The sequence below is a fragment of the Protopterus annectens genome, chromosome 10.part0 (assembly GCF_019279795.1).
Source record: "Protopterus annectens isolate FY-2018-M chromosome 10.part0, PAN1.0, whole genome shotgun sequence".
Lineage (NCBI taxonomy): Eukaryota > Metazoa > Chordata > Ceratodontiformes > Protopteridae > Protopterus > Protopterus annectens.
This window is the reverse complement of record NC_056744.1, coordinates 559,803,428-559,817,433: the sequence shown is the minus strand read 5'-3', so window position 1 is coordinate 559,817,433 and position 14,006 is coordinate 559,803,428.

The window sequence follows — 14,006 nt, the reverse complement described above, 5'->3', positions numbered from 1 at the left end:
AGACTGGTATTGTAGTCACTGTAGTATGTCATGCCACCTGACAGGGTATGGCAGTACTGGGTTCAGAGTGTTCAGTCCCCAGATTGGCTATGTGGTGGCATCCCACATATGTGTTGTACGTTCCTGGCCAGGGGAGAGAGGGTTGACTGCATACATGTGGCAGCTGTGACATTGCCACATGACTCACATAAACCACAACTGGACCATAGAGGTGATTCTCAGGTTACCTTGCACATGCTACCATAGTAGTGTGATTGCCATGGTGATTACCAACACATAGGGCCAATGGGGAACAACATACTGAAGGTGAGTATGTGTGGGTGTACTGCTACTGATTTCATAGCACTGGCATATATGACTGCACACATGGGTAAATGCCAGGTAAGTCATGTGCAATGTGTCACAGGCAACGTACATGCGAACAGGACAGACAGTGACGTTCTGTCATGTGGAAAATTGACATACATATAGTACGCTATGCAGATGTCAATAGGAGTCCACAGAAGCTCTGTAACTCTGCATTGCAGGTGGAAGCAGTGTTCCAGGGAACCCCAAGCAAACATGCATGCAAACAAAGCTACAGTAAGCAGGGCTGGAAGTAGTCCATTGTACAACAAAGAAGGGGTAACACTTACAGTAGGTAACAGTGCAAATATGTAGGCACTATCAACATGTACCCAGGAATGCACAGCTCAGATGTCCATGGTAGAACTGATATTATGTCATAGTTAATTGTGATTTGTATTACATTGGTACTGCACACATATCAACATGCGCAAACATCCATGTTGCATAGTTGTTGTGGGCAACATGCCACCATTACTGTACATGTCCATCATTGCATATCACTACTTGCATTAGCTTTTCCCCTGTGCTACCTATGTATGTGGCTATCTGTTGACATCCTTACCACCGGGATGCAATAATGTGCAGCTGTTACACTATGGTACTTACTATGGGTGTAGATAACACTTCAGGACAGTCATACAGTTACTGTATCAGGCATGCTGGGATATACACACAGTCATATCAGCACACTGTACTGTTACCAACATGATACTAGTAATACACTTCTATGTAGTCACCCTGTGCATCAGCAATGTGTTTACCTGTTCCTGCACTGATGATGGAGATTGCAGGAGGTGGCACAGTTTCATCATATGCACAGGGTGTGAATTAGGTATGCCTGAGTCTGCCACTGATACCACCAATTGACATGTGTGTGTATGTGTGTATGTGTGTTGGTGAGGGACAGCAGTACAGGGTGGGGCACTGTTGGTGCAGTGTGTGCGTGTATGTGGTAGCCCTAGGTGTTAACATTTCGCATGTGTGTATGCATGCACACAGTTACACCTCATGGCTGCCATATACTGGAGTTTGTGGACAGCCACAGACTGCACCTGGCAGGTCATACAGATCATTGTCTGTGGGCACGGACACTGTATCTGTGCCTGGCAGGGGTGCTACGGACCGCATCTGGTACTATGCCAGACTGGGTACTGTCATCAGAAGCGGGAGTGTGTTGACTGGACACAGGTCCCTGTTGGGACTGTCCAGAGCCATGTGCACATGGTCTCCTGGGGCATTCCGATGACAGCACAGACCCAGCATTGCTGGGGCTGCTGCTGGCACTATGGGGGCGTCTGCCGGCCTGTTGTTGTCCGTGCCGACTGCCAGCTGCTGCTGTTGCTGGCATACGGCCACGTCAATGCCGCAACCGTCCACCATTGCCCTGGATCATGGACATGTGGTTGTGGAACTGCTGTAATATGTCCCCACAACGTCTGTCTATGACATCGGTGAAATTACGGATATCATCCGCTATGTCACGCATACTGTCAGTCATGGCTGTGCGACATGCTCTCAGCTCCCTCAGACCCTGTCTGGTGTACCTTTCCATACGCGACTGTGCCTGCATGACAGCCCGAAACATAGCTGAGATTGACAGACCTCTTTGGGCTTCCAGAGGCAGTACGCCCACGGATGCTCCCACGAGAACCCATGGGCAACTGTCTGTGTGGTACCATCGCAGGACCCTGCCCATGGCTGCTGTGTGGGGAAGCATGTGCCACAGATACCACATTACCCTGGTCAATGCCCACTGTATCCTGTCCATCACCTAGGGACAATGGTGACATAGGATGTACTGGCAGGATGACTGTGCGCAATGACTGGGTTGACAGCTGTGTACTGTCAATTGGCTGACCAATGACGGACCCTGACACACCTTCCTGTGCCATTACACAGATATCATCATTATCAGTACCTGTGGCACCAGATTCAGGTTCCCTCCTTCAGGACACCAGAGCAGCACCAGAACCTGTGGGAGGAAGACAGGAAACACAGTTTACAATGTCTACACAATGTTACCAGTGATGCACTAATGCACACATGCACACATGCACACGTGGACACAGGCACACATGCACACGTGGACACAGGCACACATGCACACATGCACATGTGGACACAGGCACACGTGGACACAGGCACACATGCACACATGCACACATGGACATGTGCACACATGCACGCATGCACACATGCACACACACACATGCACACGTGGACACAGGCACACATGCACACATGCACACATGTACACATGCATACACATCCTGTTCCATTTGGTTATTATAACTGTTTTAGCTTTCTTAAGCAATATTATGTTCACTGTTACTTTTCTTAATTGTGTTCTGATGTTTGAAATGTAAAAACTTCCTGTTTTATTTTAGTTTATTAATCCTGTATTTACCATGTAACAATATTTTTTATACTTTTTATATTTTTGTATATGTGTGTGGAGCTTTTCTCCCCGGGCCTCTACTGAAAATGGATATATATCCAGCTAGACTAGCCCGGTCAACAAATGTAAAATAAAAATAAAATAAATAAATAAATACGTGGACACAGGCACACATGCACACATGCACACATGCACATGTGGACACAGGCACACATGCACACATGCACACCCCGCAGTATATACACAGAGCACTACTGAGTTACACTAGTATTACTAGCACTATCAGGACTATTATAGGTATTGTTAAAACACACTCACCAGCATGGATGGGCTGCCTTGCTGTAACACAGAGGGACCTGCAAAAATGAGGAGATTAATGTCAATGGGCACAACTGTGCCATTGATACTGCATATGATACAGTGCAGTAGTACACCAGTTGCCTTTCACATGTCAGCTGCTGATATTGGCAATATCACACCTGCACAATTACATACTATGTTGACAGCTACATACCACGGACACACCTTACACATGCATAAACTAACAGTGTACAGAACAGTCAAGTGTACATATGGCATATTACCTGCACGCTCCATGTTGTGTTGCTGTGTGGATCCAGCCTCCACCATGATGCAGGTGTGTTGCTGTTGATGTTCCTGGGCTGGAGCCACAACACTTAGGAGTAGCCCCTCCAGTCTGGTGAGGGGGGGATGTGTGGCCACCCCACCTCCTGTGGCGACCTGTTGCCTGTGGATATCCGACGCACGCTGACAGACATTTCTGATTAAATCAATGCAGTGATGTCGTACCTGCTCATATGTCCTATTATGCGTGCCAATGTCATTTACCCTATGGACAAGGTCTTGCCACAGTGCAGCCCTCTCCTGCTGATTCTGGCTGGTGCGGGAAAACAGTATGTCATAATCCCGCACCAGTATCTCTTCATCTTCTGCAGCAGAGTAGGCAGGATTTTGCTGACGCGCCATGTCCCTGGAAGAGAACACAAACAGGATATCAGCAGACTATGTCAGCAATATATGGCACACATACTATACATGATACTCAACTGTAGTGATATACTACTACTCCCATATGTAGCACGTGTGTGTCTCTTGGTGGATACACAAGTACATGGCCAGATATCAGTGCTCAGCCAACACCTGTGCAACAATACCTGCCACATTCCATACAACATAGTAGCATGCCCCATCAGTCAGCACACTGAGACAGGTCCAATGCACAACCTCACTCTGGGGTTCATACCAAGGTACTGTATGTGGAACGCCATCCACTAGTGTGATCTGGACACAAATTACTCAGCCTGGATATACATATCCCACCACCACCACCACCAGCACAGTAGACTACTTTGATATATATGTGATTAGACAGATATTCACTTGTTAGGACTGACATGGTATCCATGCAGCCCACTGGGCCAGTGGAAGCCACAACCCACACTGCTGACCCCTTTGTGAATGTTTCCCACGGACATCCCAAAGAATGCATGGAACATGCACACACATTTCAAACCCAGACCCTATGCACAAAGGTTAGGCATCCTGTCTGGTGGATCCCAGCCAAAGGCAGATTGTATAACGATAGAAGGAGGCTACTGCAGGACAGAGCAGATTCACATAAAGGGAAGGCATCTGTGGTCAGCACTGGTAATAAGCTACGGTCTCTCATAACAACATCCACGGCCTACTCTGGGAGGGAAATGGCCACAAACACTATAGATAACCACAAGGCCTTCTTCAGTTATGTTAGACATATGGACCAAATGCCTCAGATATGCTCTGAGTTACTACACACCTACTTAACATTCACTGTACACACAGATATTGGCAACATTCTGGCAGACAGGTTCAGTGCACGTATCCCCCTCCTTCTCCCCCACACTTAGAAATACTTATCACAGCTGAATGTAACCTCCCTATCATCTCAGATGTCCAGGTGAGCAGAACACACAGCATCAATGTGACCTGATGGTATCCCTGGATGTGTGCTACGTGAACTCCAAGAGGACATACAACCACATATAAGACTGATATTTAACCTTGGCCGTACTACGAGATATGTACCTGAACACTGGCATACAGCAACAGTGGTCCCACTCCACTAAGGAGGCACCTCTACTGACCCTGGGAACTACCGCCCCATAAGCTTAACCAGCCTGGTCTGCAAAGCTATGGAATGGTTCAGTATGGGACGCATATACAGCGATATTGGGTACCTGCAGACACTTGATCCCACCCAATTTGCCTTTGTGATGGGTTGATCCTGTCTTTTGAACCTGGTTGACCTTTCAAAACAGTCACTACAGCCATTGATGATGGCAACGCAGTCCATACAGCCTACTTGGACTTGCCTAAGGCCTTCAACACAGTACTCCACTCAGGTATCATAGACAAGCTCATTAGCTTACATGTTACTACATATGTCACATGATGGGTTGCACACTAGTTGACATACAGAATCCATAATATCGATATTGTGGGAGCCATGTCAGACTCAATGCCAGTCGCATGAGGTATCCCACAGGGCTCTGTCCTAGGACCCCTCTTGTTTGGCATTTACTTCTCAGATGTGAAAGCAAACATGTGCGGTATGTGGATGACAAAGTTCCCAGATGACTGCGAACTAAGCGCCATAGTCGTTACACCAGCTGACACACACATCCTACAGACAGGCCTCACTGAAATGGACAACTGGTGCCAGGATCATGGCCTAAAACTGAATGACATGTAATGTATAGTCAACCCCTTTGGGTGAAACTACGTGCACACAACTTATCACATGGACATACCTATAGATACAGACCTATGACACATATGGAGGGTTCACAGTATGTAGACTATTAACTTGTTACTTTACATTACCTGTGTTTGTCGCAGCTGGTTGCGTTATCGTTACTACAGCTTCCTGCTGCTGCTAGCCCAGCTTGGTACTGAAACTGCTGACAGCTTCAACTTAGTTTGTGTAACGTGTGTTGTTTTTTGTGTTCTTATTTTCTTTTTTTCTTTTTTTTCTTTCTCTCTCTCTCTCTCTCTCTCTCTCTCTGTCTGCCTCCAGACAGTGCAATGAAAGTATTGCATGTGTGGAGTGTGAGTACAGGATGCTTTTGTAGGTATCTGCATAAGTCCATGTGATGGCCTCTGCACCAATTGTAAGCCAGCATTTGCTAATTGCATGCAGCCAGTTGTGTACTGATTGCAGTTCTCACTGTGATTTCAGGACAGTGCTATAAAAGGGTATGTGAGATAGGCGTTGCCCTTTCAGATTGTAAGGGTGGGGACCATGCTGGTATGCTGTGGACACTGTTCTGTGAGTGTAAAGGTTAGTATCTCTCTCATGATTCAGGCTATGTTGTAGATTCACATTTCTCCATTCCTCTCTCCTGTTTCCTGTACTAAGTGTGTATGCACACTGACACCTACAACTATATATATATATATATATATATATATATATATATATATATATATATATATATATATATATATGTAAATATACATACATTTATATATGTACATTAACTGACATTATTACCTACTAGCTACCAACTAGCATGGCTGTTTCTGTTCACACACTACTATTATAGAAATCCACTAGATTTGACAGTAAGTATACATGACATGCTTTGTGTACTACACATCCTATATTCCCTTTACATTCATTCCTACTATTACATGATATAGTTATTTTAGCACAATGTTCTTGTATAACAGTCATGGCTTAGTGGTAGGTCATGCAGACTACTGTTTCCAAGGTCCTGGGTTTGGGACTGACAGTGGGATTTTATTTTGCTTTTGAACTGACTACAGGACCTGTCAATCAGAGTGACTAAGGCACTTTTAAGCAGTTGTAACCGGGTTAGCGCTGGTTTGCGCGGAGCTCCCACATGCGCACTGGCGTTCAGCTCCGCCTACAACCGCTTAACAGTGCTTACTCTGGCGCACACCCGCGCTATTTTCTTTGAAGAAATGAAAATGGGGAGACAGGAAAGTGGTGAAAAAGGGGTCACAAAGAGGGTAAGACAGTAGGGGAAACAAGCTTGGGTTTTGCAGGAAGGATGTAGGTAAGGCCCATAGCTGTCCATTTCTTCATCAGTAACAGCTGTGCATATGTTTGTAATTTGGTGTGACATTTGAAACCTTCCACCCCTGAGAGAGGTGTCAGGACAACAATAATACTTGTTATACAGCCAATTGTAATTGATAGTTTCCATGTCCAGCAGACATGTGTGCGGAATGGGCAGCTATGTATGGGGCATAATTTTTTTGTGGCTTCAGAGTGCCTTTTTTTTTTTTTCAGGTGAGAGTGGTATGTCAGGTAAAGGAAGTCGGTATAGCTGGGGAGGTAGGTTGGGTAGGTCAACAGACAAGACGCATACAGGGACGGTGTATGACACGTGTGGGGGGGTTACACAATTGACCGGGATGGATGTTTGGATATCCAGAGCCCATGAGCCCACAGATGGCAACAGTGGAACTGATATCCCCACCCATGGGCAGTTGCCACTGTTCATTCACTGCCCAGGACGGGGCTGTGCTGGGGGCTGTGTAGGCCGGGCAACAGGCATGCCCATAAGTTGTGCCACCTGTACCTCAAGCTGGCGTAGGGGCCACACTTGCAAAGGGAGGACGGGCCCCATCCCCTGCAGCGCTTCCACCCGCAGGTGGCACAGGGCCACCGGAGGAGGGTCCAGACTGGGCACTAGTGCCAGGTGCACTCGCCAGCTGAGGTGGGAGAGGTGGGTCCGCTGGAACCCGCCTTCCCTGTCGTCCTATGTTTTGCATTATGTCATGACAGTTTGGGTTAGTAACATACAATACCATTCGCAATTAGTTGTAACAGCATGCATTAGTATTCCCATTAACCAAACACCCAGATATTCACACCATTGAACAGCGAGCATAACACATGCATAATTTGAACAGCAATACACAGTCCAACAACATGCAGGGTTGATTGATGGCAACAGGCCATTAGGTTTGGATGTATGAACAGGGCAGATGCATCAATGTACATGCAAATATTTATAACCCAACAGGACAAATGTCCAGGGGTGTTAATTGTGATTGCACATACAAATTTCACGTGGAATGGATTATATGTGGTTATAGGGTGGGGTGAAGAAAATATTATTAACACCTTCGAATACCAGTACATATGCTGTACATTTCTAATAGCTGCAGAGATATACACACTACTGTTCTAACTACAGTTTCCTATATGATAACTACTTCAATTTGGTGATAGGACTGTTACTGCTACATCAATATACATTTTATTGTTATTCATACACGTTCATATCTGGCTTTGTTCAGCTACATCATCCTGCTACATTTGCTTTATATAGTTATAGACAACTGTGGATGTTTGGTATTTCAGACAATCATACTATCTGCATATTGCAGACTGAGAGCAACATATCCAGATTTTGGGATACACATTCCAGCTGCAGCAACACTTTGAACACATTTCGCAGTTTGGTTCTGCTTGTCACATTCATTTCATTCTGTACTGACTGCAGTATACTTTATTCAGGGGTTATTACTACTTTATTGGTGGATTCATAGCTCTTTCTCACACTCTCTCACTTGTTTTCATTTTATTATTCAGGATGGTACTTACTTCTAGGCTTTATTGACATGTTTTACCTGTAGTTATTACAATCCTTTCCAGCAGTCTCACTTCTGTCATGTTTCAGTATTTCAACAGGGATATATTTCACACGTGATTTGCTCATCTTCTGCAGCTGTACTTTTCAGCCTGCTGCAGGTTGTGTACTATTATATTACAGGTGGGGCATCTTTATTTCAGACTTTATTTCAGACATTTTCATTTTTCTGTTTGGATTACAGACTGCAACACACTTTTGTAATCAAGCAATACTTGCAAACACTCTTACACTGTTACTTGCACATTTTATTACTTAGTGACTACACTGCACTCTTTTGCTAACTGTCATACTTTTATATTTCTTTACAGTTACTGGGAGAGGATTACTGACCTGCCTGGTGGCGCAACCGCACCAGCCTATTGCCATAGGCTCTGCGGTTCACAGAACGGACACCTGCAGCTGTAATATAAATGAAGTAATATTGGAATACACATCTCCATAATATCAGCTAGTTTAATTTCTTACATACATAATTAAATGTAACTTACTCAGTAGTGGGGCGTTGGACATTTGCCGGGCCTCCTGGATCCAAAGGTTCAATTGGTCCTGCTTATGTCTCTTCAGGTCCGCATGGTTGTGGCGGACCTGCTCACCAGTCCTTGGAATCCCTGTGGCACTGGTGAGATCATGAGCCAACCGGTCCCACGCCTCAGCCCTATATGCTCCCCACAGGACCTGTCCCTGCATGAGTTGGGCCTCATGATTGTGGACTAGGAGCCAGACCATATATCTGGACTCCTCAACACCCCAACTCTGTGCTCGAAAGCAACTACCCTCACCTACTCCTGACATTCTGGCTGCAAGTTAGTTCTACAATCGTTTATGCTGTGTATTCCCGCCTATGGGGCTTATATATGCCGTTTTTCCCGCACTTATCTGTGATTGGCCATTTTTGAATTTTATCAACTTCACAAAACCTGCTTTGTCATGCTCCACTTTCTATTCATTCCTATATATTTGCTATTACTGCATTTCTAAGTACAGCTGTCATGGCTTAGTGGTTCAGTACCTTGACTATGGTGCATGGTATCCTGGGTTCGAACCTGGCCACTGCTTTTTATATTTTATGACTATCTAGACAGGCTAGGGGGTGTGTCTGTGTAAAGGCAGTTTTGTTACAGCTTGCTCAACGTTGCCCGTCGGTTAGCTTGTTGGCATGGCGCGCAGCTCCGCGCAAACGGGGTACGCTGGTTTACGCTTCATTTGGCTGTCAGCACGCATTTTACGCTCAGCTCAGCTAGGGGCACACAGTTTCAGCGTGTTAAACCACTGCTCACCTATGGGCACTCATTTTGCACCTGTTAAACCACTGCTCACCTACGGGCAGATGCACTCACCTTGTTAAACTGTAGCTCAGCTATAGGCACATCTGACATTTTTTCTTATTTTGTTATCTCATATTTCTTCAAAATAAATGGCCTATTTCATTACATTTTACATAAAATATAATTTTATATGTGTACATATATGTCAAAGACTTGTTTCGTGATTATTTTACTAAAAATAAAAATTGATGTTGTGGGGGCTCGAACTATGACTGCCCGCTCTTCAGCTGACGTCTTTACCACTACGCTATTGCTTTTTGGCTTACTTTGCATAGTTAGTTCTTATATGCTTTTCCACTTACTGCTAACTGTGGCTGAGCTACGGGCATGCCTGCGCAAACGAGCGCACTCATGGGCAAACATCTTTACAATTTAGAAAAAAAAATATAATATGTTCATTTATATATTTTATGTTCATAGTCTGTGGGGGCATGTGTTGTGTTGTGTTTATTCACATTTCCATGGACTCTGTCGTGGGTGTTTACTTTGGGCACTTTTACTCTTCTGGGGGCGTGTCCGCTTGCAGGGCTCGGCCTACGGACACGCCCCCTACTGTCTTCCACGGACCGTGTTAGCCTTAGGTGTGATTCAGCATGCCCTCATGCATATGCATGACATGCTGACGTCACACCGTTTAACTGCATCCTCCGTGTAAGCATTGTATCTCTTACACGGAGGTTTTGTGAATCCTGCCCACTGTCTTATGGGACTAGGATTAGTTTTTTTCAGTACTACAATTATGGTCTGAATTGTTTCAATGTCATCCTCTCCTCCATACAAATTTTTGATGACTTCTTTTTCCTTTACTCATTGTATTTCCCTGTCTAATAACTCACTTTGTGCCTGTTTAGTTCTGTTTGGAATGCAGCTCTAAATATCAGTTCCACCTTTTCACCCATGTGTCTTCTTGGTACAATTATTTGTAGAGTCTCATACATTTGTCTCTAATTTTTGTCTTCTTCAGTTATTGAACCTCATGCCATCTCTTTCATGAAAGTGAAAATTAGCCTCTCCTGCTACATCCAAATGACATGTAACATATTTAGAATCTCATTTTCCTTAACATACCAATAAAATTTACTCCTTTTGATTTCAGTCTCTGATTCTGAAATATCCATATAATTTATTTGTGCCTTAGTTACATTTGTCTTATCACATCTACATTTTCATCCTTGCTTCCCTAGTCTTCTTTTCTGTATCAGTTTAGGTCAACACTCATTTAAATTTATTAAACTTAATATTCTCCTTCTTATTCTGTCCTCCCTTTATATAATTTCCTGTCAAAAAATGGCTTTAGCATCCTCCAAACACAGGATCCCCAGTCTTTGTTATAATTCTTTATTCCTTTCCATAAAATAATTTATTAGCCCCTTTAATCTACAGAATCCAATCTTATAGTCTATGATTTTGAATTTAGCTACTCGTGGTTCATGGTCAGATAGGTTCAGTTCATTTATCTCTATATGCTAAGTCATACGTGGACTTCATTGCTAGCATAAGATTTATTTTACTCCCCTGTTTTGCTATGTTCCACAGATATTGTACTAAATTCATTGCTGTGACTTTCTTTACGTATGTCTGCCTACTTATTGTTCTGTAAGCATTTTGATATCACCTGCTGCTGCTGGTTTTGTAATGTCCTTTCCTATAAGTCCTGTCTAGTTGCTAAAAGTACGTTGAAATTTCCTGTTAAAAGTGCATACTTTTCCTGACAAATTATATTTTCTTATTTTTTCATACTTCAAGTAAATAAAACGTGGATTGTCTTAATTTGGGGCATAAACAAAGACAGATACAGCACTAGGCAACAAAGGCAATCACCTGGGGCCCACAAACTTACAATTCTTCTTTAAGGACACATGCAGACGGTGCCCTTAGTAGTGCCTGTGCATGTGTGTTTAGTAGTGACACACACATTTAAACTGGAAAGGAATAGAGCGAGCAATTTTTGGATTTTCCAGAAAAAAACAAGGTTAATTGAGGTGAGAACTAAGAAGCAAACAGGGACATGGATTTTCCTGATGAGGTTAGTGGAGAACTAAGAACGTCTAAGAATGTGTGTGTGTGAGTGTGTGTGTGTGTGTGTGTGTGTGTGTGTGTGTGTGTGTGGTGTGCGTGTGTGTGTGTGGTGTGCGTGTGTGTGTGGTGTGCGTGTGTGTGTGTGTGTGTGTGTGTGTGTGTGTGTGTGTGTGTGTGTGTGTGTGTGTGTGTGTGTGTGTGTGTGTGTGTTGCCCCAGTTAGGGAGGGTGACAGAATATTTAATTTAATAAGGCTCAAACCCTGTACCTTAATTACAGGAAACGAGCCTAAATCTTCTATACCAGCTACCAGACTATTCGTTTTAGTGCATTTTCAAGGAATTGTGAGTTTCAATGCAGTTTCAAGGAACTGTGACATGAACTTCAGTACATTTTCGAGGAATTGTGAGCTCAAGAGAAGTTTACTGCTGCTTATGCTGAGTCTGTTTTCAATGTGCAACTGTTTTGTTTAGCAAATGGTCATTACTATTTGTGCTAGAGATTTTGAAAGCAGTGTTAGAAGTACAACAGGTAGTATACTTACTTTTGATGCATAACTCTGTGGGTTCTACTCCCACACCATATAGATGGATTGCTGATACTGTGTGGACTTTAAGGGTGGAGTACTGCAGTTCTGAGTCACGTCTCCTTTGGATGAGATGCTTGTTGTTAGCTTGCTATCCATTCCCAATTGCAATGTTAGCAGATTATCTTTTTTTTATTTTTTAATATAACAATGGTAATTTATTCTTCAATGGCAGGAGGCATTTAGTTTGTAGATGAAACAATGAAATATACAATTGTTTGTAGTAACAACCTCTTCATTATTTACAGAGCTCTTTAATGTGGAATTATTCAGATAACTTTTACTTCTGCATAGATTGTGCATATTGACTGACATTGGTGGATTGTAATGACATATGTTTGAGGGGCCCTTTATGGTTGAAATGTTCTGAAATGGGTAGTTTTGTCATTATTGGTACATACATTTTGTTTCATTGCTCAGTGGAAGAATGTTCAAAACTACAAAAGTAAACTCACTCTAACAAGTGGTGCTGTATTATTATTATTTATTTAACATTCATTGACTAGGACAGAGCCTATTTTCAGCAGAGGCCTGGGGAGAAATGCTCCAGATGCATGTCTCTGGAAATGTGGGAGGAAACTGGAGTACCAGGTAGAAATCCACATGAACATGAGGAGGACATACAGATTCTGCACAGAAGACATCCCAGCTGAGAATAGAACTGGATAACCTCTTGCTGTGAGGGGGCAATGTTAACTGCTGCACCACTGTGCTGCAACTATTATATAAAGAATATAATTTAATACAATCAGGAAGATGAATCAAAGAACACATGCATGTGTGCATGGACATAAATGTGTGCAAAGGGCCTATGGTTTGGAAACTGCCTAAAGGTAAACTTAATCTACCGCAGGCCAGATGTATTTTATTTGACTGTGGCTTTCAATGACATTTCAAAGAATGTGACTTTCAAGGGCAGAGAAATTCACTGTTAACGCTAAGCCTGTCTTTACTGTGACAGTATATTGTTTTGTTTAGCAAATGTGTAATAGTGTTTGTGCTATAAAATTTGAAATAAATGTTTTAAGTTAAATCAAAATATCTGCAATCATTGTAGATGTAGAGAAGAAAATAGCATGTGCACTGGCTGGTTTGAACAGTGTTTATGGTAAGGAGAGATAGTGAAGAAATGGAACTCTGGAATGGCTGCAGGGAACGGGGGCTTCTGTGGCAACCCTGATCCATTACCCTACCTAGGGCCCCATTTGACCATGATCTGACACTGGGCACAAATATTCCATATTGATAATGTTTTCTATCTTATATTACCCTTTCACATTACCCAACATCCCCCTCCTAATTGTGATTCATTCATGAGTAACAAAAATCCATGCGGTTACGTAACAATGCTATTAGTAGTTCTTTTCACCACCCGGTTTATTGTCCACATTGAGGCTGGGATTCAGAAAGGCTTAAAGAGATGGGGAAGGCTTCGCTCACAGGTTTTCTGCATTGCAATAAGCCTTAACAATTCTGATACCTCTCTTCCACAGAGCTGTATGCTAATGCTATAGCCTGGTCAGAGGCTAATGCCAGTTAGTCATGTTCTGTCCCCTGGATATGTCTGATCTCCTAGTCTACTCAAATGAGCAATGCAGAGAATCACTTGTTTGGGTATAATTTTACTGTAGGATGAAAAAT